General features: G+C 42.0%; 2 protein-coding genes and 1 long non-coding RNA gene across 3 annotated transcripts in view; 1 reads left to right on the plus strand and 2 right to left on the minus strand.

Annotated features, from left to right (window-relative positions):
• Positions 1-9,886, plus strand: part of LOC310885454 (uncharacterized protein) — a 369,789-nt gene extending 359,903 nt beyond the window's left edge. Inside the window, exon 2 of the mRNA XM_083808893.1 lies at positions 4,883-9,886. The gene's annotated coding sequence lies outside the window, so the exon portion shown is untranslated. The remainder of the gene's footprint in view (positions 1-4,882) is intronic.
• LOC310885452 (acid-sensing ion channel 2) overlaps positions 1-27,750 on the minus strand; it is a 504,402-nt gene that overhangs the window by 403,341 nt on the left and 73,311 nt on the right. The gene's annotated exons all lie outside the window — the stretch shown is intronic.
• Positions 49-4,907, minus strand: LOC310885476. Its single transcript, XR_014574832.1, has 2 exons — positions 1,993-4,907; positions 49-489 (listed from the first exon to the last, which is right to left on the minus strand). It is a non-coding gene; the product is annotated as an uncharacterized lncRNA (long non-coding RNA).

Raw genomic sequence — 27,750 nt, forward strand, 5'->3', positions numbered from 1 at the left:
CTGGAGTCCTACATTTTTGCCTAGCCTTGACATCTGGATCCATTAGGAATTAGCAATTCTAATTTGAAACAGCCACACTAATCTTTTTTTTTTTTTTAATTGGCTGCTCTATTGATTTTATAAGATACGTGATGCTCTTCTACCTGTGTGTGAGGCTCCTGCTTGGAGCTGCTAATGGGAAAAAAAAAAAAACAACTCTATTAGCAAGAATTCCCTCTGAAATCCTTGAAAATCCAATATTGCTGATTAGTTTATTAAAAAAAAAAAATCTTATTAAAAACTGCTCGGTGACTTCCTTAATAATATCAAGAGGCAGATCCTCATGCTGGGCTCCCTAGAAGACTAATCTCTCCCTCTCCTTTTTCCTTTCCTGCCTTGAGCAAGGTTCAGAATTTGTAGCATGCAGGATTTGGTTTCCCAGCCCCTCCCAAGTGAGCTGTGGAGGAGGAGAACTGTGCTTCCTGTTCTGGCCCCATGCAGGAAATGTATCTGTATAAAGAAATGAATTATGTTAGTCCAGATTCAAGGAGAGTGGTGGAAAGTAGCAGAAAAAAGTCCCTTTCATCCCTTTAGCACTTCATTAGGCAAATTAGCTATATCCCTTACTTATCCCTTTCCCACTTCAGCCTCGAATTGATACTAGCTTGGATATCTCCTCCTGACAAGTGGAAAAGGCATGGGGTTTGTGCAGCTTACCCATCTCTTACCCATCATCTTAACACAAGACGTGGCTGAATCCTGAAATAATAAGGCCGTTTGTTTTTGGGACACAAGCTAGCATTCACTGAAAGCCTGCTAATGATCTCTTTCCCTCTCCCAGATGTCTTCCTTTGCTTTAACAAGTGTCCGTGATATTAGGTAACAGACAAATTAGTACAATGCAGAATTAAGGGAATGTATGCATCTGCACACAGTTTAGCCTATTCCTTTATTTTCAGATAATCATTGCAATTTCTGTGAGCAAGACAGGCTTTTTATTTTCTAATATAGAGACTTTTTCTCCCCTTGGGTTTATTTTGGCTATATAAACATTAAAGAGACATTCAGAGAAATGTGGGAGGGGGCACAATGAGCACCTTCCCCTTTGACTGCTCATGACTGCAAGCAGAGCTCTGCAAGAGAGGTTTACCTTCATAATGGTGCTCCCTATAGCTCTATAATGTCATTTGAACAAGTCTGCATTGGTGCCCCTCTCAAGACAGGGGAGATAGCGTAATCTGTAGATGCATTGCTAGATGAGGGAGAACTCAAGCTGCTAGTACTTTAAAAAGGAGCTAATTGTTGCAAGGAATGAGATGGTTCTTGCTGTAACCCATTGCCAGCTGTAATGTTACGTTTAAGTCTCCTTGCCTGGGTGAAGAGGAAGATCAGTTTTGTCCAAAAATTAGATGTCATGAAACATATTGAAGTTGGGCCAGAATTAATAATTAATACTCTTTTTTTTCCCTTCCTTTCTCTTTTCTTTTCTTTCTTTTTGAATCCATGAGTGAGAGCGCAAAAACTCCTTCCCATCTTCCTATCTTAGTTAATATATCAACAGCATACAGATTTTCATATGCTGAAGACTCATGTTCAAGTCCAAAGAGATCTGAAACAATACCTGATAAGGTGATACACTATTCTAAGTGCATTCTTCAGCTACAGAGTTTGGCTGGAACATTTTAACAAAGTTTTTACAAAGCTACATTTTGTAAAAACAACCCAGAGTTTTGGGAAGAACTCCCTGACCAGCTCTAAAGCTAAAAACAAAACAAACAAACAAACAAAACATTGCCTGTTCCAGTTGTGAGTTGTTTTGTTCATTTTGTTTTAGAAACAATGTAGGCAGGGTGAAAATGAAAATGGTAAATCAACAGCTGGTTAGAAAGCGGTAAGATTGAACACAAAGGAGCCCCTGTACTTCAGGGGACCCAGGAGCTCTGAAACGATTGTGGGAACCCTCCTATCAAATTTAAATTTTGTCCCTCCTTGAGATGTTGCTCTCCCCATTACCTGATGGTGAAGGAGGACAATGCCACAGAGCAGTTCAGAGCAGGAGTTTACTTTCAGTCTTTCCCTTCTCATGTTAACCATCTTGAAAAAGTACTAGCACTGGCTGAAACTGTCTATGTGGTGGAGTAACGGCTCTGCAGAGGGCAAATAGGAACAGCCACAGTAAGGAGGCTCTTTTCTTCCTCAGACTTTCCCTTCCCTGCTTCTTTGGGCCATCCACACTCTCATTCAGCACATGCTAATTTTGACATTTCCATAATGTCTCCTTGTTATCACCAACTCTTAATTTAACCTCACTGCAGAAATGCCTCCTGCATTTCAACCAGACAGGCTGGAGTTTAATTACACAGTCAGGCAGCTGGACTGTGTTGCAGCATATCCAGCCAGTCTCTGGTTTCATGTGTATAATTGCTGAAATACTCATTCTTCACCCTCCTCTTCACCCCCACCCAATCTACTTTCTCATTTAGTCACCAGTCACTTGAAAATATTTTGCTAACAAAACAAATTGCTGCTGAGTTAAAGCAGGGTTTCTTTTCCCACTGGATTTCTGTATCATCCTGTTGAAGTCACTGAGTTAATGAGGCCCAGAATCCTGTTTTTCCTCATACCCAGCTGATGCCATGCCTCAGCACAGGGTGCTGTTAGTCTCTCACATCTCTATTACTCCTTGACACAAGACAGAGCAATACTGAATTCCTCCTTTTGAGATGAGTGGGCACTTGTGCTGCTGCACTCTTTTTGTAAATTCTGCAGACTTTTATGCCTCTTGAGAGCTTCATCTTTCTTTCAGTCCCTGACTCAGTGCCCAAGAGATGCAGCAGACTGCAGAACTGAGCAGCCCCACAGCCCCAGAAAAACAGGCTGCTAAACAGCTGGAGGCCCAGGTAAGAGCAATGCCAGTGCTGCCAGAGCTCAGGGTTACCCAAGGACTTCAGCAGCAAAACCTTCTGTGTGATGCATTTTCATTTTGCCACATTAGGCAGTCCCAAACACCCAACACTGTTCTAGGAAAAAACAAAACAAAACAAAAAAACCTTTAAACAGTGACAGCTCAGCAGAACAAACATCCAGCTTTTACTGAAAGGCGGCAGCAATCTGGGTTGTCTCTTGAGCCTTTGCAAATACCATCACTACCCCAGATTCCTAAACTTACATCTTTCACTGGGCAAAAATCCATTTATAATTCTGGCTCTGAATTCATAGCTGCTCTTTCTAAACAGTCCAGCACATTAAAAAGTAATTATTTTAGTACTGAGCTGAATGTCATGGTGTTCAGTGCCTCACAATATCAACTGCCCTTGCAACAATAGTAGCAGTTCCCAAGGGAAGTGAAGAACTAAATTGACAGCAGGGTCATATTTCTCTGAGTTCATGCTTCAAAACCCAGACCGAGGACCTACCAAATACTTAGCAATGCTCTTAGGACCTGACCTTATCGATGTGCAGGACCTGTGTTACCTGTGTACCACAGTCACTGCTGGTGCAGAGCATGGAGGGAACATACCAGTGACGCTTGAAAGTTATAGGACAAGGAAATGGTGAAATATACCGTTCAGGGATAAAGTCGTCAAGTGTGTCTAACTGACCTGGTGTGTGGAAGTAGTTACTTCTGCACTAACCCTGCATATCCCTATATCGTCCTAGATCACCTGTGTGTGACACGCTACAGCCAGCCAGGACAACCAGGAGGCCATAATAAAGTGAAGGCAACAAATAGGGTTATCTGTTGTAAGTAGGAGATTTCTGTATTACTATTCAAATCAGCCTCAATCAGCTACTGCCCTTCCTTTGATCTACTCTGCTAAACAACAGCTAATGTCATTAAGGCACATTCAGATTCCTTAGGATCCACAGCTAAAAGTACTGGCAGCTGGAATCAAACTTCTTAGGCAAAGAGGAGGGGGGAAAAAGACATCAAATGGAAAAATGCAATTTTCCAAGTGAGTCGTATCATAGAAATACCTGACTTCCCACTGCTCTTCTAGGCAGAGAGGAACTGAAAAGGGAATTAAGCTGTCTTGTGTCATAATCTTAACTGTGCATAGTAAGCTGGAGTGACTATGTCTCTACTTTAAGTTTTTAGTCTTTAATCCCGGAATTTGACTCATTTCTTCTCACTGCCTGGGGTGAGCAGGAATGCCCCTTAGTGGTGATACAATTGCTTTGGGCTTGACTTTAAAGATGTCCAGATTCCCAAGACACTCCTGTGAACATGTGACTACCTCCAAAGAGCCTCAGAAATGTATCAAGGACACCAAGACCTTTGTCAGGTAGGCTTAAGTTCGCTTTCTGGGAATTCATTCTGCTGCACGGACCAGTAGGCATTTTCCCATGGCAAAGGAATTTCTTGAATTAATTTCTGTTTAAACTAGATAACAGATTTTCAGAGCCAGTATCAGCCAGTCCCTCTTGGTCTTGCAGCTTGTTACTGTATGAAATCTTGAAATCAAGATTAAATGTCTTCCTAAAAGCTCTTTGGCCTAGAAAAGGAGCAATGGACTGGCATTTGCTGTTATTCAGCATTCCTCAGATGTTCTTTGCTAGCTTGGAAATATGTAATTCTGTGAAATTGACTTTCTCCACATTATACAAGTTCTTAGAGAAAAGATGTCTTTGCACTCTTTGCACTCTGCAGCTTTATCTATGGAGACCATAGAATCGTTAATCATAGAATGGCACAGGTTGGAAGGAACCACCCAGTTCCAACCCCAATGCCATGGGCAGGGATGCCACTCACTAGATCAGGTTGCCCAGGGTCTCCACCAACCTGGTCTTGAACACCTTCAGGGATGGGGCATCCACAACGTCTCTGGGCAGCCTGGACCAGGGCCTCATGGCCCTCTGAGTGAAGAATTTCCTCCTAACACCGAATCACAGAATCATCTAGGTTGGAAGAGACCTCCAAGATCACCTAGTCCAACCTCTGACCTAACACTAACAAGTCTCCTCCACTAAACCGTATCGCTAAGCTCTACATCTAAACGTCTTTTAAAGACCTCCAGGGATGGTGACTCAACCACTTCCCTGGGCAGTCCATTCCAGTGCCTAACAGCCCTTTCGGTAAAGAAGTTCTTCCTAATATCCAACCTAAATCTCCCCTGGCACAACTTTAGCCCATTCCCCCTCGTCCTGTCTCCAGCCATGTGGGAGAATAGACCAACCCCCACCTCGCTACAGCCTCCTTTAAGGTACCTACAGGGAGTGATAAGGTCGCCCCTGAGCCTCCTCTTCTCCAGGCTGAACAAGCCCAGCTCCCTCAGCCGCTCCTCGTAACACTTGTTCTCCAGACCCCTCACCAGCTTCGTTGCACTTCTCTGGACTCGCTCGAGCACCTCGATGTCCTTCTTGGAGTGAGGGGCCCAAAACTGAACACAGTACTCAAGGTGCGGCCTCACCAGAGCCGAGCACAGGGGGACAATCACTTCCCTAGCCCTGCTGGCCACACTGTTTCTTATGCAAGCCCGGATGCTGTTGGCCTTCTTGGCCACGTGAGCACACTGCTGGCTCATATTCAGCTGACTGTCAACCAATACTCCCAGGTGCTTCTCTGCCAGGCAGCTTTCTAACCACTCATCTCCCAGCCTGTAGCACTGCTTGGGGTTGTTGTGCCCCAGCTGCAGGACCTGGCACTTGGCCTTGTTGACCTTCATACAGTTGGTCTCAGCCCATCAGTCCAGCCTATCCAGATCATCCTATCCTCGAGCAGATTGACACACGTACCTAACTCGGTGTCATCTGCAAACTTACTGAGGGTGCACTCGATCCCCTCATCCATCTTGAGTGTCATCACACGGCACTTGCAGGGCAACCAGGCGATCAGGCCCAGTCAGCATGGGTTTATGAAGGGCAGGTCCTGCTTGACGAACTTGATCTCCTTCTGTGACAAAGTGACGCGCTTAGCGGATGAGGGAAAGGCTGTGGATGTGGTCTACCTTGACTTCAGTAAGGCTTTTGACACCGTTTCCCACAGCATTCTCCTCAGGAAACTGGTTGCTCTTGGCTTGGACTGGCGTACGCTTTGTTGGGTTAAAAACTGGCTGGATAGCCGGACCCAAAGAGTCGTGGTGAATGGAGTTAAATCCAGTTGGAGGCCGGTCACCAGTGGTGTCCCCCAGGGCTCAGTACTAGGGCCAGTTCTCTTTCTAAATCTCCCCTCTTTTAGTTTAAAACCATTCCCCCTTGTCCTGTCATTTTCTGATTGAGCAAAAAGTTGCTCTCTGTCTTTTTTCTAAATCACCTTTAAGTATTGTAAAGCTGCAATGAGGTCACACTGGAGCCTTCTCTTTACACTGAACGCCCCCAGATCTCTCAGCCTTTCTTCCTAGGAGAGGTGTTCCAGAGACATCTGCTTTCACTCGCTTGTTTGTAGGAGTTCTCAGTAAAATCCCTAAAGACTTCAGCAGAGAAATAATAGTGCTTGTAATTGTTCTGCAGAATCCTGGAAAACGTCTTATTTCCATTTTCCTTTGCTAGTATTAAATTTTAATGCAGGAGTGTCCGCTGATATTCATTATTCATCTGCCCTTAAATTTTTAACCAACACATGCTAGAGATTATTTCAGAAATTCTATATTTATAGAGAGCTGGGAGTGAACAGCTATTCAGCTGTGCTGATAACTGCTGTCACACTTCAGTATCCATTTTCAATGAAAATAGGTGGCTAATAATCATAAATGGAAAAATTGTTAAGTTGCACAAACGAAAGGATGCCAGGAGTCATCTGCTCAGTAAGAGGGAAATCCATCTCTTCTGGGAATCTGACTCAGGAGCTGTGTGATCACTAACACCCCCACTGTGAATACACTGTGATACATAGGCCTTGTACTGACTTTCAGCATGCTGATGAATTTTGCTAAGAGCTAAGTTACATGATTTATTACAGAGAATTTTTTTCTCAAAAGTAATTTTTTTCTTCATTGTTTTCCTCAGGGGTAATCCAATGTGCAAACTTTCCCTTTCTTTTAGAGCATTTGGGTTTCAGTTTTATTTTCTCTTTCATTTTTTCACTCTATAAATAGTTTGCAAATCAGTATTCAAATTTCAGTTGTGTTGACTTGATGTCTCTAGCACTCTTCAGATTTAAATAAGAATCCTGATGCTTAGCGCAGTTTGGTGGTGTTTTTTTTTTTTTTTTTTTCCCCAGCCACAGCTCTTGGAATTACATAACTGTGTGAGAATCCCAGTTTGCACTTTAGAAGGGTATTTGTAGCTTTGTATTGCAAAGGAAGTAGGAAAATATCCCACAAATGTGCTGAGAGGGACTGACAACTGGCAAGCAAGTAGAAGAACTTTACATTTATTCTCCAAATAAAATCTGTACAACTCCCCCCGACACATATCTTTTCTCCTTTTTATAGTTTTTGTAGGAGAAGGAATTAGAAAATATGTCTCTCCTGAAAGCACTTAAGATGGAATTAATTTTTTTTCTGGAGCTGCCTGTTGCCTTCCCCTGCCTATGCAAAACGGTTAAAAGGTGGGATTGAATTTACACAGCCAAGATACGGAAACCTTTCGATAGTTACAGGGGAACTAAGCTGGGTCTGGGTCTTGTCCAGTATGCATCAGTTGTCTTTGTTAATAGAAATCTGCTCCCCATTGTAGTCAGTAGAGCCTTAACGAAGACAAAGTGCCCTGGGGGCACATTTTGTTGCCTGCTGCAATTGACTGAGAATATGATCTCTAGGAGAGCAGACCTGTGGCAGAGATAAGAAGGAAGCTGACAGGTAAAGTCAGGTTGGGTTTCCAGTAAGATGATTTCTAATGCTTCAGCTCCTGATAGTTTCCTGTCATACTCCTACAGTCGAAGGAGTAATTTTTAGACTGGGACACAGCCTGTTTACAAACATCCTGTTTACAAACAACAGTGCTTTCCCCGAGTCCCTCTAGATTTAGTTCTATCTAGAGACCCTTCTGAGATCCGTGACTACTGTGAAAATGCAGGAAAAGCAGAACACCTTGCCCTGAACAAGGAACTGAGGGAACCTCACAGAGGTTTACAGCCCTGCTGCCAAAAGAATACTGCCCAGACCTCTCCATCCACTGAGAGTTTGTTCCCAGCCCATCCCTGTGCGTGTGTACATGGGATGGGCGAAGTCTGGGAATGTATGGCTAGGAACCAAGGGGGCAGGCTTCCATTTCCATTGGTAGTATTATTTTTAAACGACACTTTCAGTGCCTTGACTAATGCTACCTGTAACCCTGCCTCCATGAGCAAGCACTGCTGATCCCCCCCAGCCTGATATCGGGGTTTGCTAGCACAGCAGCCATGAACCCCCTCCTTACTCTGGTTTGCTTGCTGCTGGAGGACAGCACATAAGGCAGCAGGCTGGAGAAACAGGGTCCATAATTGTAAGCCCCACTCTCATCATCAGAGATTTTGGGGCCAGACCCCCCACCCTTGCAGGGAGAGCCCCTTGCAGCAAGCAGTCACTGGCCACATTAATCCTTTCTTCACCACAGCTTTCTCCTCATTCCATGGACAACTTGCAGTCTTGGGCTTGGTTTGTTCAGCACTTAGCATGGCAGGAACTGTATGTCCCAAATGGTCTTTCTCGGTGTGGTATAAACCACTGTCACCCTCAGCTGTCCCTGTCACACCCTCAGTCTCTCTCCTTCCAGATCCTCTTTTTCCAGCTTCTTTAGTCCAGTTCCAGCTCATTGATTTCCTCTTCTTGCTATCCTGGACCTCCAGACCATTTTTCACTGCAGCAGCAGTCACAGTGCTTAGGCATATGCAAAGAGGACAGGTGACTTTCCCACATATTCCTGGCCTTTTAGTACATTGCCTCTCCGAAGAAATATCAGTCAGTATTCTATTGTAATGACCCTTGTCAAGCCCCAAATACTTAGGCCTAGATCCAAAAGAAGAATTTATCTAAGTCATACTCAAAGACAATTACTCATTTAAATACCTTGCAGAGTTGGTCTTATGTGATGACAGCTATTGAGAAATATTTGTTTTTTAATGAAAATCTACATTTTCTATAACAATGGCAATAAGAAGACGGATTGCATCTGCAGTTTTCAGTTTTCTTTTTTCATTATTATTATTTCCCTGGAGTCAGAAACTGAAATACAGTTCTGAGTAAGGAAAGTCTTTTCCAGAAAAAGTTAGGTATATTTAAGCTGAATGGAGATTGGAAGGGTCATTCACAAATATTGTGAATCTCTGAGAAGTGACTATATAATATCCAACCAGAATGAAGCCAGTACCAAAAATCTAATCTAAAAGAATATTGAATATATGTTGCATATATTTAGTAACATAAGTGATATATTTTTTGAATCAACATTTCATTCTGAGATTTTTTTTTATTTCTGTTGTTTCGTACAATATAAATACACTTTGTTTGCACTGAACTTTAATTCAGAGATCCCTGAGTATTTCACAAGATAAACGTGATCCAACAAAAGTTCATTTTGTATTGGCCTTTATGTAGCATTTTCTAACATTGCCTAAACACAATATTTGGTGTTTCTTGGTGGAAAAATACTGTATGGATCACAGTGAAAGAAAAGAAAAACCATGAGGTAGACATCTAGCATGAAAAATCATTGCTGAAATGTAGAGTCAGTCACATTCCCAAGCAGCTAAAGGCTGGGTATTATAATTAAGAGCATTAGGAAATATCAATATAATTACCAGAAGAGCACACAAGAGACAGAGTACATCAGTAAACATGGAACAAATTTGTTCCAGAGACTGTTCCATGAGTTTAGTAACAATCAGTATTATTCCTGTGAGTCTCTTGAATGTGCTACTATGGATACCTCCCTGTTTTCTCAGACAATGGCTTTTATTACCCCTAGAAACCTCACATGAAAATGAGTGAAAATGGGTCATTCTGTTCACCTTGACTTGTACACTCAGTTGAAAAGCATGACCATTCCCATTTCACTGACTTTCAGACTTAAAAGTTAAACAAGACAGACACAGTGTCTTCGTGAGCCTCGAGAGAAAATATGCATCTGACAGCAAGATGGGACCACATTGATACAGGAGAACAGATATAAGGTAGCATTTTTCAGTGGCTCACAGCTACTTCAAACATGAAGCGCTTTTCCTTGGTCCAACAAAATTCACTTCCTTGATGCCTGAATAATGTTAAAAGTGACAAGTAAGTATCAAGGTCCTTTTGCAAAGCTGTCTGAGATTTTCAAGAACAATCAGAAAAATGGACAATAGAAAGATCTGTGTCTTGAATCCCTTCTGATCTTTGAAGAGTTTTTTATTTCTGCAGTTGAAAACAAGCATTTAAAGTTGGCCTGTAGGAAAAGTCTGTGCTAACCCTGTAAAAATTGTATTACATATACCTCTTGTATGTACTCATGTGAGAATACTGCATTCCTAATCGTGTTGTTCTTTGGCACAGTCCAAACAAACATCAGCACATTCTTAATACATTATTTTCTGAGCTTGGCTAAATAAGCAAAAGATAAATCTACTGGTAATGCAATTAAGTCATAATTATACAGAAATACATATGCAATTACTTTCCCATCCTCATTAAAGTTGAATGAATGCTTAGGGGTTTAACTATCTTTTAACTACAGAGCAAAAGAAATTTAATTAGATACTTGCAAAATTTTACATTTTAAGTTTTCATAGTAGAAGCGTGACAATAACTGTCTTTGAAAAAGGTGGCTCTGGTTCTTGGTGAGAAAAGAATAGCTAAACATTTTGCGCAAAGAAATTAAAAATGCAAGCAAAGACTATTAATAAAAAATCAATTTTACACTTATTGCATGTGCAATTTTCAACTAATTGCATTGCAGCAAGATTTCTGTCTTGGGTAGGCACTACATTTCCACTAGAAAAAAACATCTCAAGATGATATTTAATGAAACTTTTGTAAAAGAATGCTACAAAGGAGATAAAGCCTTGTTAAGGGCATGCCAGATGAGGAGTTTCCGAGTATCATGTGGGAAAGGACCCTGAAGATCAGCAGTGTGTATACGTGGAGGTGTTTCTTGAGTTAAATTCACTTGTGGAGACACAGACGCTCACACAAGTGCCATTAATAGGGTTTTTCCCAACTTACTTGTCTAGAAGTGTGGAAGGAAAGCATTGCCCACTGCCAGGCAGTGCAGGTGAGAGTAAATTCTGGCAACATCCCCAAATGACACCCTAGAGTTAGGGTTTTCGCTTGATCCACTTGGTATTTCAACATGGTTATCATGACAATTCTAAGTTTGCATGTTTGTGGTGCCTATCCCCTGCATATAGGTGGTAGATGATTGGGATGATAGTTGCTAGCTCACAGTACATGCAAACAGATGTAGAACACAGGCATACTTCAGCACCTGCTCCACCATGAGGAACAGATTCAGCGTTTCACAGGAATGAAGTAAAATTTCATCTTAAATCCCATGTTAGAGGAACAGGAGCTATAGGGCCTGTAGCGGGCAAGTTGAGGCTTGTTGACTCATGGCTCTTCTTTGGAAAGTCAATCTGCTGACCAAGCCAAGCTAAAATCAAGGAGAATTAGCTTCAGTCATCCTCAGTCCAAGGGCTCTTGAATATATGAAAATGCCGGTCTTGGTATGAGAAACTTTGCAGAAGAGCTAATTAAGTATCTGTTGAAGACTGGCATGATGGACAGGGCAAGGAAGAGACTAATTTTAAGCACCTGACAAGGCTGGCCAAGACACTGCAGGAGCCTTCCCCAGAGGGAACATTGTAATTAACATCTCTTAGAGACACAGTTTATCGCAGAATTGTCTTTCCTTCAAGCACAAAAATGCAGTACTTTATTATTCTTTTTCCCCTTCCGAGATGGTTAGTTGACTAATGAAATTACATGATCAATATGTCACACACAGACTAATCAAAAGTCTGGCTAGATGAACTCAGTTAACATTCAGTTTTCTTTGGTGTCTTATGGGTAATGCACTTCAGTGGGCCTTGCCTATATTTTTAAAAAAATGCAAAAGGAATAGTGTCACCTTTGCTTTCTGCCAGTTACTATCCTGTGCAATGGTGAGAACTCTGCTCACCTCTAAACCCACCTGAGATGCAGAGAGCAGGCACTTCTCTGTTGTTGCCTTGCTAGTGAGCGGTATTGCTCACTGGGTGTGCACTCTCAGTACTAGGCTACTGCTAGAGCAGCAGTTTTCAGTCCACTTGACTTGCTTTCTGAGAATTGTATTGCACACCAGTAGGCACTGAAACTATAGTCTCGCAGTGGTGCAGCTGGGATAAGTATCTGGTCCTTAGTTCCTGTTCTTTCTCTCCTCCTCTGTCAAGTTCTCAGCCATCAACCCCAGTCATCCAAGGTACAGGGTTGCAGTTGTCTGCCTGGCCACTGTTCATTTTGCCATGTCCTTTCACAGGAAAAGATAACTTTCAAGTCAATCCAGAGAGGCAAGAAAAACAAACAAACAAACAAACAGCTCTTTGGTAAGGCTCTGCTGGGAGAAGCAGCAAGCAGTTTGGGAGTTCCCTGTGTTAAATGACCCTCTGTGCCTTGATCAGGTGACTGGCTGCACACAGGCATGAGCAGCAAGCTGTCACGCTGTTTCACTGGGATAACAGATCATAGAATCATAGAATATCCCGAGTTGGAAGGGATCCACAAGGATCATCGAGTCTAGCTCCTGGTTCCACCCAAAAATTCAGACCGTGTGACTAAGAGCACAGTCCAAACGCTTCTTAAACTCTGACAGGCTTGGGGCAGTGATTCCTTCCCTGGGGAGCCTATTCCAGTGGGCGACCACCCTCTCAGTGAAGAACCTCTTCCTGATATCCAACTTGACCCTCCCCTGTCACATCTTGACACCATTCCCACGGGTCCTATCACTGGTGACTAAAGAAAATAGATTGGCGCCTGCCCCTCCACTCCCCCTCGTGAGGAAGCTGTAGGCCGTGATGAGCTCTCCCCTCAGCCTGCTCTTTTCCAGGCTGAAGAGGCCAAGTGACCTCAGCTGCTCCACGTATGTCTTCCCCTCTAGGCCCTTCACCATCTTTGTAGCCCTTCTCTGGACACTCCTATAGTTTCACTTTGTTTTTGTACTGTGGTGCCCAGAACTGCACACAGTGCTCGAGGTGAGGTGAAGGAGGTGAGTCAGCCAAGCAGAGGTGTACGTTCCCTGATGGCATCTGAAGTGTGGGTCTATCCAGAGCAAAGAAAAAAGGCAAGCTCTTTTCTTCCCTGCCAAATTCCCTCGCTAAAAGGTACCAGGCAGCCTGTGCCCCAAGCCTAGCATCAGTAGACAGCCTGCTGAGCAGTTCAAGGTTGGAGCAGGAGGTGGCCGTGATGGTGACAGATGGTGGATGGACTTAAAAGGGTATGGCATCCTTAATCTCCAGTTCTTCTCTCCCCCAAGTATCTTGGGCTTATCCTCAGAGGAGAGAAGATTGCTGACCAAGAACACCAATCACTTTTGGTGACAATGAAAGTAAGCCCAGAGGTATCCACGTTGCTTTCTACAGTCTAAGTCTTAATTAAAGAAACAGAGGAAAAGCAGGGAAAGGCATTGAGTTGCCACTGGGGTAAGGACAGTCAGCATCTTACTATGAGTCCATCTATCTGTCCTTGGGGGGCCTCCAGGACCACGACATATGAACTGTTCCCTGGTCACAACTGCAGGAAGAAGAGTAAAACATTAGCTTTGGCAGCCATGTACTGTGACAATTGGCATTCCTGGGAGAGAAAAAACAAAAACAAAAACAAAAAACAAAAACAAAAAAACCACAAACAAACAAACAACAAAAAAAAACGCTTCACAGAGAGAGAGCCAATTAGTGAGACAGACAGATTGTTTAGGTAGATGCACATGTACAGTCTTGCTCTCAGAGCCTCTCTCACTTCCAGTACACTGCAGCCACAAAGTCATGACCAAAGCAAGTTTCAGTCACGGAGAGAGCTGCTAACAAGAAGCTTCAACATCACAACAACAGGCTGAATATTGGCCAAGAGAAAAATGCACTCTATCAGCTGTTCATTCCTGTTGCTGGAAATTTATTCAAGGCAAAGCTTTTGTAAGTGTTTGCGGGAGGTGATGATCACGGTAAGGCCGCAACTTTGGTGCCATGGCTATAGTGATAGGGAAAAAGGAAAATGACATAGATGTCTGAGTGTATTAAGATGGTGGAGTAAGAAATATCTGGTATATATGAAGCCTCCAGACAGAGTGGGATTTAAATGAAACTGCAGGAATGGATATCACTGTGGAAGTAACAGGGCCTGCCTATGTATATCTAGTCTCAAGAGTCAGGTAGATATTCATCCTTTTAGTTCTGTTGGATTTTTTTTTCTTTCATTTTTTGCCCTTAAACACCTCAACCCCTCAGAACAAAAGGTTACAAAAACGCACTTGCTGAACATCTTTTTGAATTCCGTAGTGATCCTTTGGGCGGAGTGCCTTCCTACTCCATCTGGTAGCACAAAACTTAATTAAGAAAGGCTAATCTAACTACTTTACACAGGCTTTATTTCATGCACTCCTTTATTTTGTTTTATTCTAAAGCTCACAATTTCAGCCTTTCAAGCTTTCATCATTCTACTGCTAGCCCTCAGCTTAGGCGACTTGACCTTGGACCAGAACTGCTTGGCAGAGTGAAATTAGTCTTTTGTTGGAGACAAAGAGCTAAACTGATTTGAGGAAAGGTAGATGACAGAAGCTAGTTCAGTAGATGTTTCTTTTGATTTTCTGTGGAAGTACCTTAGATGTTTTTATAGGTAGTGGTAAAAGTCCTCAATGATAGATATTTTCATGTGCATCTTTCATTAGTCCCTTGTATTACTGAAAGCCACAATACTGCTATACTTTTATTAAAGTGAGTGAAAGCAAACACAAAGAATACCTTACTCTAACTCTTATCCACTCTGATCCTCCAGGAAATGGTTGTTGCCTTTCAGAAGATTTTCTGAGGCCAGGTACAGTAAGTTCAAAGGCTAAAAGTAAATCAGCTGCTGGGCCACAGATAGAGTATTGTAACGTGCCTCGTTAAACCATAAGCCTTGCTACAAACTGAATTTTATACACTGCCAAAAGCCACTTTCTACTTGCCCTCCTACTTCTCACATGCAAGTAGGCATCTATTAGTAGTCACTAGTAACTGTGAGTTTCAGTGGCCCATGCTAAAGTAGCTCACACTGCTACCCAGCTTGTTTTATTCTAATAAAATAACACATTTCTGGGCTGCTGGAAGTGTTTCATCAACACTGACCTGCTCCCAGCAGCTTGGTATTCCCACCACCACTTACTGGTGGCACTTATTGGCACCGCTGCCAGAGCACTTAACAGTTACAGGAGTGGTCCCTGTGCATGTTCACTGAGGTCTCAAGGATAGATGTGTTCATTCCTACATCATTTAGGTTCAGTATTATAACCCCTTTATAGGAAGTCAGGGGATTGGTGTACATGTCTTCACTGAAGCTGTTAACCCCTCCACATCCACCCCAAAAGAGGTGTTATCTATCCTCTCACTAGTATATGCAGCAAGAGAGATTGAGGACAAATTCATCTAACTACATGTCTGCAATACGGACATCTACAGCCCTGCTGAGAGTCACCTGAGACTCTTGTTATAGCAACTGTATAAGGAGGCTCTCTCCAGTCAAGGGCCTGGGGTGATATGGAGGAATTTTTTCCTCTCCTGTGACCATTAATGTTCTGCTTAAAGCCAGATGGATTTGCTTTCCAGGGCTTCCAGTCCAGTACTTAGAAGTAGATGGGGACTGTGTGTCAGGATGTATTTGAATTTCAGAGAAAAAAGGCTGTCCAAAAATGTGGCTTTGCTCCATTTTCAATGTTTCAACATTTTTCCAGGGGAAATTTTGCATTTTTCATTTTGATTGGGGAAGCTGAAGCAAAACTATTTAGAGATGGGGCTCTTGGTCTGACCCTGAGTCCATCAGGTATCTTACATGCATTTTCAACCTATGTGCTTCTCTGCTCTCTGTACCGTGGCAGTACAGGACTGATGCATCAGTCCAAAGAAGACCATGAGTTCAAGGCAGGAATGTGTGACAACAAGGTGCAGAATATCAATTCTAGAAGAAAACACAAAAAATTAAACTGACTAGTAAGTAAAGTGGAAGTGTCAAAAAGGTCTTTTTTAAAGAGAGTCTTTTGACATTTTTCATTTGTATCCTTCTGCCAGAAACAAGAAAAAATATTGGTGCTTCTGGTGGGAGGAAATTTCCAAATTTCAGCCAGCTGCTTCTGCTGCCTTTCAGTCATGCTCTAAGAGACTCCTGGGTTGCCACTTTCCCTTGCAGGAGGAACAAGGGATGAGGTGATTTGATTGTTCACATTCCAATGGATTAATTTGTTGCCTTTGAACTGTAATGAATAATTTGAATTACAATTAACAAATCTAAGTGCAGAATCAGCACCTGGCAAAAACAATAGTAGAAAGGGCTGTGTAGGTGAGATGTGATGAAAATATTAAAAGAGGGAGAGCAGCTGGGTGCTAGGCATGCTTCCCAAGGGATATGGTGAAGGCAACATCACAAGGAGTTGTGATGGGCTAGTGTGAATGATTGAGACCAGAGCTATAAATCCTGTATGTTGTAACTCACAAATGGCACATGTTTTTAATTAAGCCAGTTAGTTTGTGCATCTCCCTACCTACTCACTCTGAGTGTAGTCACTTCTAAGTGTCTATTAATGGGAAAATGCTTAGTGTTCCATTTCTGGGACAACTTGAGGAGGATGACTGGGATTTCACAGGGCTGCTTGCCACTGAATGTTCCTCAGTCTCATGGCTTCCCTCACTGGACAGCCTATTGTCCTGGTTCCAGTTAGGACAGAGTTAATTTTCCTCATAGTAGCTGGTAGGGTGCTATGTTACCACAACCACAACACCTATGTAGCAGCTCTGGCAGCTGACTGTAAAACCAGCTGTCATTTGTTTCCCTCCAACAGCCTGGAGCTGTGATGAACAGAGTTAGCCCAGTGAATGACCCTGACATCAGATGAACAAGAAGGAGTGACAATGACATGGTTTTCAGGCAAGAGACCCACCTTTCATCCCTCTGCTGTGAATCCAAAGCCTTTCCCTGGGGATTCTCAAGGGAATCCTTGGTGCACACTGAGATCTGCAGAAACATGCCACAATCAGTACCTTTTGAATACTGTCACCAAGAAAGCTAGGCCAGTGCCCAGGCACATCACTACTACCAGATGGGATGCTCTGAGACTGGACTGGTACTTAAAGTTGCCAGTGGACCTTGGGGCCTAGAGGAGGAGGAAAGAAAAATGGAGATAGGGAGAGAAAAAGAAATCCTTCAGTGTATCACATCGTGGGAAGGCAATGCAGCAGGCAGAACTGTGTCCGTACTGATTTTGTCCATGGTAAAGACAAATATAAAAGAGGTACTGGTATCCACTGGAAAAACCTGCAGGTCTTCTCTGAACAGCATCCCTCCACTCCCCAGTTTGTCTGGACTTGTTTTTCTCCACTAGGTGTTTGGTGTCTAGTTCAAGGTTATAAAAAGAAATCACAACCAAGGCAATTGCAGGATCTCCTTGCCTGGAAATGCTGTAGTTCAGTGCTTTCCTTTTGTAATACACTGTATCTAAAGATAATCAAAGAAGCTAAATCTCATTTTAAATAATACTTTCAAGCAAGTGAAAAATGAAGTAACGGTGCCCATAATCTTCTTTTCATTATGCCACTCTTCATACAATATTGTGATATGATTCCCAAGAAAGCAACCTCCGCAAACACCCTACACCAAACACCATCTCTCATTCAGAGTAGCTCTTGAACCTGTGAATGAACTCCAGAAGAACTATGAAACTCCCCAGTGCAAGCAGATTCTCCAGTACAGGGCTGAATCAGAAATTTTGTTTATTTATTGTAGGTTATGCTTTCAGCCTTAAATTCTGGGTCTGTTGTACAACAAAGAAGTCACTGAATCAGGCAAAGAAAATTAATTCTGTCTTTATTCGGGGACAGAATTTCACACATTTTGGTGCATAGGCCTTCAAAAAAGGTTACTGCAAGTGTTAAATTCGATTCAGTATGCTGCAAAAGATGTGTATGTATGGCTGCCTAAATATAATTATAACCACAGAGTTTTTTTAAAAAATCTCTTCATTATAAGAATATAATTGTCTTTGTTAATTGCCATGAAGTTACAGATCTCTCTTAGCTGTGGTCTCAGTGCTTGTCGTTACTTTTAAAAAAAGGCATTGTACTCCAGAAGCTTTGTTTAAACGATGGGTCAATACAGTATTTTTAATACATTTCACAGTGATTACACATAAAAAAAAAAAAAGATGTCAAGATTATCAAGCATGCAAAATAATAGCGTTACTGAGAGGTTTCTGTACTGTGATGTCTTGCCTAATGAGAGGTGTAGTTTGGAAGCCAGACTTCCCATTTTCCCATAAGCCAAATTCCCTGACTGGGGTAGTCCTCCATGGTCTTGGGTGATCTCCCTGAGCAACAGAGTACGTCTTGAGAATTTCTTCATAATTATGGTTTACATGAGTGCAATGAAAAACTCACAGCAATAATGTTTTGGTTTTTTTTGTCTGTTTTTTAATTAACTGATTTTTAGACACAAAGCATGTTTCACTCTGTTTTCTCCTGAAAACACACCCTGCCTGATGGGCAGAGTCTGGTTTTGACCAAGGAACTTTCTGGCAGCTTCATCTGAACCATTCAGGTCTAATCCAAACCATGCCTGCTTCTTTGGCAATGCCTCCAGCACCAGCTCAGATGTCCCTGCCTGCCTCAGCTCAGCACCTTTCCATGCCATGCTTCGTTGCATGGCCTCCACATCAGTACTCCCTAATCTAGGGGCACCGATTGTTTTCTGTAATAAGCAAACCTGACTGCAGACCAGGGCACTCAAAATGGATGCAACTCACATGGCCCTTGGTCCAGGAACATCAATGCACATGCCTGAGCACTGGTATGAAAGCTATACATACACAGGTTATGGCATAAGGACCTCATCAGAACCCAAATAAGCTCTTACCCATCCTTAATGGCTCTGTGAGATGCAAATGCACGCCTGGGGATTTTAATCACCTAAATCCTGTTTATTTAGCTTAGCACTTTAATGTAAAATAAGACAGAAGACACCTAGAAATGAATTCAACCCAAACTGGAAAAAAAGAAAATTCTCTTCACAGAAGAGGAGGGCAGACCTGGTGTGTCCTGCCACTGCCAAGAAAACCTTCAATTCAGAGCAGCATTTAACACAAAACTATGCCAAAAGCAACCTGAAGATGTTCTGTCATATCTCATTTATGCTCCAATGCTTCAATAAAAAGGCAGAATTCCTTGTCAGCACAGCAGTCCTTTTTCAAAGACTAAACAAAAATCACTGAGGAATTGAAGTCATTGATGAAGACTTTATGTGAAATAGCCTTCTTTCTGTCCCTGTGGAAAATGCCTTTCTTCAGACAGAAAAGTAATAACAGAAATTGTCAGGTTTTGCTACTGATATGGGTAAATTCCTTGCCATGGGAAATGGCTAGCTTGCTGATTTGATTTCCGTTAGCAGGGTAGGGGGACCCAGGCTCGTGAATGCTGACAAATTAGGCTCAACATACAGTTGCACCTCCCCACCGTACACTTGCGCTACTCAGAACTGCTGGAGCGAAAGAGGTGCCATGGGGAGCTGCTCCCGGACCTCCACTTTAGAGTCATTAATATAACCTAATGGTATGAGGGGAGGCTGTGAACTACAGGAGTTCTGCAACACTTTGATTAAAGATCCACCACCCCTGGAGGGGAAAGTCGTCTGCCCAGAGATGGATGAGACAGGCAGCCAGTGATGCCACTCCCTTCAGCTGATTTTTACCTGCCCATCCTTACTAAAATAATCGTCATCCTGAGAAGAACATGCAATTTGCCATGGCCAGCTGCCATTTCATTCCTAATCACTGCATTTTCTTCTTGTAGTTGAGGCATATTGTGGTGCAATTGTCTCTAAATGGTGTTTCAGCATTAAGGAAGTACTGATGAGCTGCTGTCCACTTCATTTCCCTTACACCACTGGCCAGGATTTGGCTGAAAAAATGAACACATTGAATATGTGACAATGGAAATGCTAGGCTGAACCAGATTCTTCAGTGTTTGTATAGCTGTGGCACCTGCCCTGGCTGTTGGTTGGAACAATTATGTTATTCTGCTAGGAAATATTTTGTATTGAAAATTATTCAAATGCTGCTGTGTTATCTATCAGGAATAAATCTGCACCGACAATGTAGATTTCTCCTTCATCCCAAATCCTGCTGTTTGATGCATCAAGAAAACGTGTACATGCATTAAGCTGCCAAGAATACTTGTTTCAAATGAGCAAGCAGAGTTAGTGTTTCATCAGTGTGTTTGTTGTCTGTCAGGGGAAAAGTCCTTTGAAAGGCTTCAGGAAAAAAGAATTGGAGAACCTGCTAACATTTTTAAGATAGGAGAGGAGAGATTATTGAAGACAAGACCTGAATAAATATTCTGGAGTTTTGCTCAGATTTATTTTTTCTAAGAAAACACAACCATATCTTTTCTTGTCACTGCACTTATTATTTAGCTTTCCTTTTTTTATATCAAAATTGAGACTCTTTCAAAACAATTTTGCCAATAATTTGGACCCTTCATTCCTTTGCAACAGTTAAGAACTGATGACAAGGATTATGAGAAATATCCCAAAGCAATTTCTTCAATGTAAGCTTCACAAGAGGAGACAGTTTGGAGTTTTTAAGGTGACAAAGGATGGTCTGGCTCGTTCTACCTAACCTTTCAAAATTTTCTGACACTGGTAATGTCTCTTAGAGTTTTGTGCTGGAAATACAGATAGGGAGAATTCATCCTGGCCTTGAATGCAAATTTAGTAACTAGGAATCAGAATCCAGAAATTTATCACCCAAAGTGTCACATCAGATGCTTGATCTCTGCCTGTTAGCAGAGCTGGAACAAGATGGATTTGAGTCTTCTTCTCTAGGCTTAGTAGTACGGCAGTGCTTCCGACATCCTCAGTTCCTGTCTTGATTCCTCACTTCTAATGGTGTCAAAATCAGGCTTGCATGATGTCATGGCTAAAAAGGACATCCAGAAATCCCACTAGACTGCAATCAAAACATCCTGATTACATTCAGATGTATTCTGCATTAATTATATTCTAGTGGCAAGTAGCTTCCTATTCGCTGCTTTAGTTCTTCCTTAAAAAATAATCATCATAACATCCAGCAATAATAATGCAACAATCTTAAAGCAATCCAAGGGTCATTTCAGAGTCTGCTTGGCGGGCAGGATAATCACCGTTGTTTTAATACACACATTTTAAGTCTGAAGAACAGATCTGAAATTCTCCCCAAATTAAAGTAAGTGGGAAAAAAATCTTTATGAGTATGATTAAATGTCTAAAAAGTCTCCATGAGAATTGGAGCTAATACCATTAATAATGTGAAATCCTAGCACAACTGCCATCCCCTTTTTTCCTGATTCTTCCCCTCCACACAGCATCAGTGCTGCACAGTAAGTTTGTAATTTCTTAAAAAGCTCACTCAAATCTCCCTTTTTCTTTTCTTTATCTAAGTTCAAAAATGTCCATTTTTAATTCTGGAAGTTTCTGAAGAGGATCTAACTTAGTGCCACAGAAGTGCTGGTCCTGGTCTTCTCCTCAACAGAAGGCACCATACATCCTTTTGATGTGTTTTTCTCATGAGATTTCCTAGCAGGGAATCTTGGAAAACTGATCTAAAACCTGATGTCTACCTTAACAATCAGCTCCTTCCCCATCACTCACACCTGACACACTGAGAGAGCGTCTGACTGTACCTGCAGATTTACACACATGGATGAAGAGATACCCTGTCTTTCATGACAAGATAAGGCCCTTTAACCTTGCAAATCCCGTCTCCATTCAATTAGATCTCATGTCACAGGAAAGACAGTTCTGAGACTCTGCTTGATCACAGAAGAGACAGATCTCAATGTGACGCAGATAATGTATGATCTGAAAAAATTAAGACCATTTAAATATTCCAAGAGAAGCAGAAACATATTGAAATGTGTTTGCAAAGTAGCTATTTATGCCTGCTATACAGACAATCTAAAATTGCAGTAGCTGGTGAATTACTTTCATTCCTTTTCTCCTAATATTGTTCCTCTAAGCAGTAAACGTGAGTCTGTTGAAGTTGTCTCTTCCGTTTGACAACTACTTCAGTAGTCTGACTAATGTCATCAGATATATTCAGAGAACTACAGAATGCAAAGGCACTGCCATTACAGCCAAGCCTGTGGATGTATTTCTGCAAATTATATAGCAAAACCAAGCAGCAAATCAGTGTCTGATTAGCTCTGGGATTTGAGGAGGTTCTCATTTGAAAACTGATGAGAAAATTCCCCTCTGGAATGATAAATGGGCTAACTTGTAAGGTCTTTGTTAGTTTTCAGGAAAGCAGACTGTATTAAGTATCTTCTCAAAACCAGAGTGATTACAGCTGTCCCACAGCAGTGGTTAGGGGCTGGAAGATCTGTCGTGTGTTTTAACCCAGAGTGGACAGTGGGGCTATATGATACACTTACATCAGTACTGCAAGCATGGACTACATGAGCAGGGCCTAACGTAGCATCATTCCTGTATCACACTGAACCAGACACCACTCAGAGGGCCTGTGGATGTGCCCTTGCCTGAGCTTTGACTGGCACTGAAAGCATCAGGGCTCAGCATTCTGGCGTTCCAGATGTCCTGGGTCTGAGCTCAGTCTTTGCAGCCCACCTGCTTCCTGCCTGGTACTCAGACAGCAAACTCGTCTGACCCGACACCTGCTTTGTTTTGTGTTTATCCATCATCTAAACACAGTGGGATGCTGCTCCAGTACCGTAACACTGCTATTAATAACAATAAAAGATGCAAATTACCCCATGGATTTTCCCAAAGCTTCCCTGCAGTCAAAGATCACCTCACCTATCACAACTAAGAGATGATTCACTGCCGTCCTTTAAAGATCACATGCCAGACTGGATTTCAGTCACTGACATTTTACCCTATCGATATTTTCTGATGAGTCCTCCCTGTTTTGGTGTCCATGGTGACAAGTGCTTTTCTTCTGCAGCCAGAATCCTGGTGCCAGCGTGGGAGTGCTGATGAGGTCCTCTCCAACTTTGCAGTCACTCGCACTTACTAACAGGGGCTGCTCTTCCCCGCTGCTCAGCACCTGGAGAACCATGCCAGATCAGGGGAAGCAAGGAGCAGGCAGCCCCCTGCTAGCTGCGCTTATTCATTTATCCAGCCATGCTCAGCAGTAACACTTCAGAGCACATCCAACAGCCTCAAGCATGTTTTGGAAAAGCAGTGGAGACAAACAGCGTGTTCGCTCTTACCTGCTGTCTGCTGTTAAATAGTTGATAGGAGGAGGAGGAGGAAGAAGTCAAATACATGCATTTTATGGTGCCTGCTTTAGTTAATTGGACTGGCTTACAATTAATGACAGTGGGTCAGTTAATATATCTTTGCAGCCGTCTTTTCTGTATTTTGTTTAGTTATTTAGTGTACCCCAGATGCTTGCCAATCAGGAACAAAACAAAACAAAATCAACTTTGAAAAAAAACTAATATGTTTTGCAATAAAAAAATAAAAAAGAAAGAAAGAAAAAAAAGGCAGCATTGATTTGGTCAACTCTGCAGGATTTTGGCTAAACAGACACTAAAGAAAAATGAAAAACACTGCTGCCATTTCTAGCTGTACTGGACGGCATAATCAGAGTGTCCCAATGCCTTGAATACATTAATGTTCAGATGAGTAAACTGAGGCATGAAGGAAGTGAAGACTGATTATTAAGTGAAGAACACAACCCGGAATGTGCAGTTCCCAGTGTCATGGTGTTGCCTCAGACTATTTTCCTGTTGAGCCAGACATTCTTAGAGGATTTCAGAGGTGCCAAGAACACAGCAGTCATCACATATTAACAAAAAAGATTTAAAGTAGTAAAGCCAATAATTATAAAATGCTGTTCTGTACAAGTGCTCTGTGAGCTGGAGATGTAACTCTAGCAAATGTGTGACTATTTTACAAAGACTTGTTAGCATGTCAGTAGTCCTTAAATAGAAATAACCCGAGAGAGAGAACATGAGCCATGCCCAAGTCACTATCAGCCCAACTTTCAGGCAGTCCTCATGGATTCTCCTACATGCAAAAGAAAGCAGGCAGTTCCATTTGTAAAGCATTAACACTTGTCTTGCTTCCTGGAACAGCTAGCAATGTTTTAAGTGTCTGAAAAGAATTGCTGCTAAGCATTTAAGGAAAATTAAAATATAAGGAGACATTTGTAAGAACAGAGAGAAGGGAAGTAAATAGCATCTTTCCTCTCTCTAACATGCCCTTCAACTGAATTTTGGATTAGAGCAATGAATTTACAATTACAACAGACAGCAGCCAGATTGGAACCAAACACCATTGCAGAGGTTGGTAGCACGTGTAGTTACCCATCCCCAGGCCTGGACAGGGGGGCATGCAGCATGGGGAATGCTCAGGAGGACTTGGAAGTCTGTAACAAGTCACAGAGCTACAACCTCACTGAGATAACAGAGGGGTTGCACAAGTGAGCTGTAGGGCATGGTTACACCTCCCTTCATCCATCTGATAAACCTGTCCCAGCATGGCAGTCTGAGGTGACCATCTTTCATTTTGTTACTCAGTTTAGTGGTACAGCACCTTATCAGCACAAGCCATGCCGGTCACTGCCTCCTTTTGCCCATGTGCCTTCGCTCAGCTGCAATAGCAGAAGGAGCAGAAATCTCACCTCTAAAGTCTATCGAGACTACAGTAACAACAAGGGTAGACTGAAGTCCAAACAAAGTTTTTGTCAGCATCCTCCTGTGCAAATCACAGGTCTTATTCTTGGATGAATCAACACCAACTTGGAAGAAATTAGAATAAACTGAAATATACTGAGGGAAGGGACTAGCAAAGGCAAGACCCATGAAAGTATCTGGGAAGATAAGTTCCACTGAAATCTTTTGTGTATCAGGGTCCCTGCTCCTGTTCTTGCTCATGACGTTATAATATGTGATGTTATTTTCAGGTTGATTTGATTTACCAAAGCATGTACAGTATTTCATAGCCCTCCAAGTCCTTTAATTCCACAGCAAAGGCTGTGAGCACTATAATCACTAATCTGACTAGATAATTATATTTACAGGAGATAAAACAACAGTTTTTATATTTATACGTCATGACCAACACAAGCAAAGAACTTGGTTGGCTTCCAAATCCTCATCTGGTACTGAACCAGGGACTTTGCACAATTGTTTCAGTATTCAGAGAGCTAAATGAGGCAATCAATTAACTGAGTTCTGCCAATTGCAGAGAGTCCTCATATGCTCAGCTCTGCAAATCCAGAGAGTGATACTGGAATGGTAGCACTAATGGTGCTACTGGAAGTTTGAGAAATCAACAAGTTGCCTGGGTTTGGATAGCACCAGGTATTGACAGAAAATGAACAAATGGGAAAAAATCTAGTAGATAGCAGCATGAGAAAACACAGAAAGGTTTGTTATTTAAGGGAAGATAACAAGGATGGCCAGAAACAATAGCATTTTCAGGAGTAATTGATATTTGTTCCAACTTGGGATGAAAACAAGCTTCGAAAAGTCAATATTTCTCATTTGCTGTGGAACAGGTGTGAACTACATAAATATATGTTTCTTTTCAAACTTTGTGTAAATAAGAAAGCTTTACAGCAACATTTACATATCACAGTACTGCTTTGCATTATAAATGCTCATCAGGACTATGCAAATTCATCATCAATAGTAACAGGTTCCAACAGAATGCAAGTGATTTTATCAAAAGAAAGAATAAAGCCTTTAAGCTTGTTGCAATGGAACAGTAGCAAGGAGGAAACCAAAAGGTTAGAGTGGACATTTCAGTGTGCTGCAAACAGTCAAAATGTAAATATCCTAACAAAATGTTAATATTGTGATAATTTTCATGGAAATCAATTGCAGGGATTTGAAATGGAAAACAAAGCAAAATAAAACAACAGTTTTCTGTCTGAAATACTAGACTCCTGGTGAGCTAACATTATCCCAAGTCTTCCAGTGCTAGTCTCAATCTGTGAGTACAAAGCAGCTGAGTGAGAGCTGTCAGTCTCCTAGAAGGATATAAGGAGCACAGTGAAATCTTAACTCTTATCCAGATCCATTATTTTCCATAGCTGATGTATTTAGGGGCAGTCAGATCCCACGCTCGTGCCAGGTCTTGCAAACCTCTGCTCTTGTCTGTGTGAAGTCACTATTGGTGTAAGACATTTTTGAAATCAGGTTGAAATGCAACACCTAAAAGTTCCTCCAATGCCACGCTCTATCCTCAACAGCGGCATCATTAGGAAGTGGACAAAAGCAATAAATAAACGTTGATGCCAACCCATCACATTCTGCTATTATAACTAATTCAGTCCTTTGATGTTTATATTGTTGCTGAAATTAATTTAATGAATGTTCACTTCACTAGAGGCGTAATCAAATATTAACAGCTGAATGGGATGAAACTCCCCGCCAGAGCTCACCATAAAGAAAGAAATGGGTCTGAAAGCAAGAAGGATCAGCTGAACATCAGTGGGTGGGCAGAGATGACTAAGTGAGGCCACGAGGAGCTTGCGTTAGCTGGAGCTGGCGGCTTCCCTCCAAGGGAAGCTTTTTGCTGTTTATCCCCACAGTGCAGCCCAGTGGCTATTTTGAGGCAGCAGGGATGTTCCTCACAGAGGGCAGCTGACTAATGAAATCTGAAGGACGGGAGGACCAGGCAGTGTTTTTTCTCCTCCTCTCTCTTGGCTGTCCAGTGAATCTGGTGTTCATGGCATGGTGAGTAGACTGGATGAAAAAATCCTCACCCCTTGTCAGCTCACATGCTTGCTAAGCCTGACTTCTGCCTTTGCTTCTATTTCTATGTCGTCTTGCTGTTTTTCTGAAGCTTGGCTGCGAAGGTGAGAATTTTTGCTTCATCTGGAGTAATGTCCTTTCATTATTTTTACCTACTGAGAATAAAAACATGATCTGCTGAAGACAACGTGGTTTAATACAAAACAGAGGGAGAGAAAAACTCATTAAATAAGCAAAGGTGCATCTCAACTTTTGCTAGAAGGATGGAGTGTGAAAAAACAGGACTATTTACTCGCTGTGCAAGTTAAATAGAGGTGTTTGCTCTTGCAATACAGGAACACAACCACATTAAAACAAACAAACAAACAAACAAATAACAAACAAACAGAAACTTCTATTTCAGTTTGAGCATCCTTTCCTCATTTGGGAATGAAATAACTGTAATGTACCAGCATCCTTCTGTTTCTTGGTAACCACGAAGCCAGGCTAATGCATTTAATTCTTGTTATGTCCACTATATTTCTACACCCATTAGACAAAGACCACAGCTGTATTAGTAACACAAATACACATGCAGCATTTCAGTTTCTGTGAGGATGTTTTATCTGGTCTTGTAATAATGTCGAATGTGGAAGAATCTCTTTGTTCATGGAACAGTTTGTTAACTGGACATGCATGTGAGCCTTTTATGAAGCAGGATGGACAGACGGAGACTGAACATCATGTCCAACTGTGAATGGAGACATCTCCGTATTTAGAAAGCTGCATCTGCAACCTTTCAGGAACAAGGTTGCAAAAAGCACAAGACTGCAAAAATTTGGGAAAGCTGACATTCTTAAGCATCACAGGATGAAGGTTCATCCACCAGGAACCATGTAGGCAGGACCTAACCAGAAGCAGCAGCAAAATGGTTGGGTCAGAGGCACAGTCTTTGCACTACTTTTCCTTTATCCCTGGGGAGTATAGGA

Source organism: Anser anser, assembly GCF_964211835.1.
Source record: "Anser anser genome assembly, chromosome: 23".
Classification (NCBI taxonomy): Eukaryota; Metazoa; Chordata; class Aves; order Anseriformes; family Anatidae; genus Anser; species Anser anser.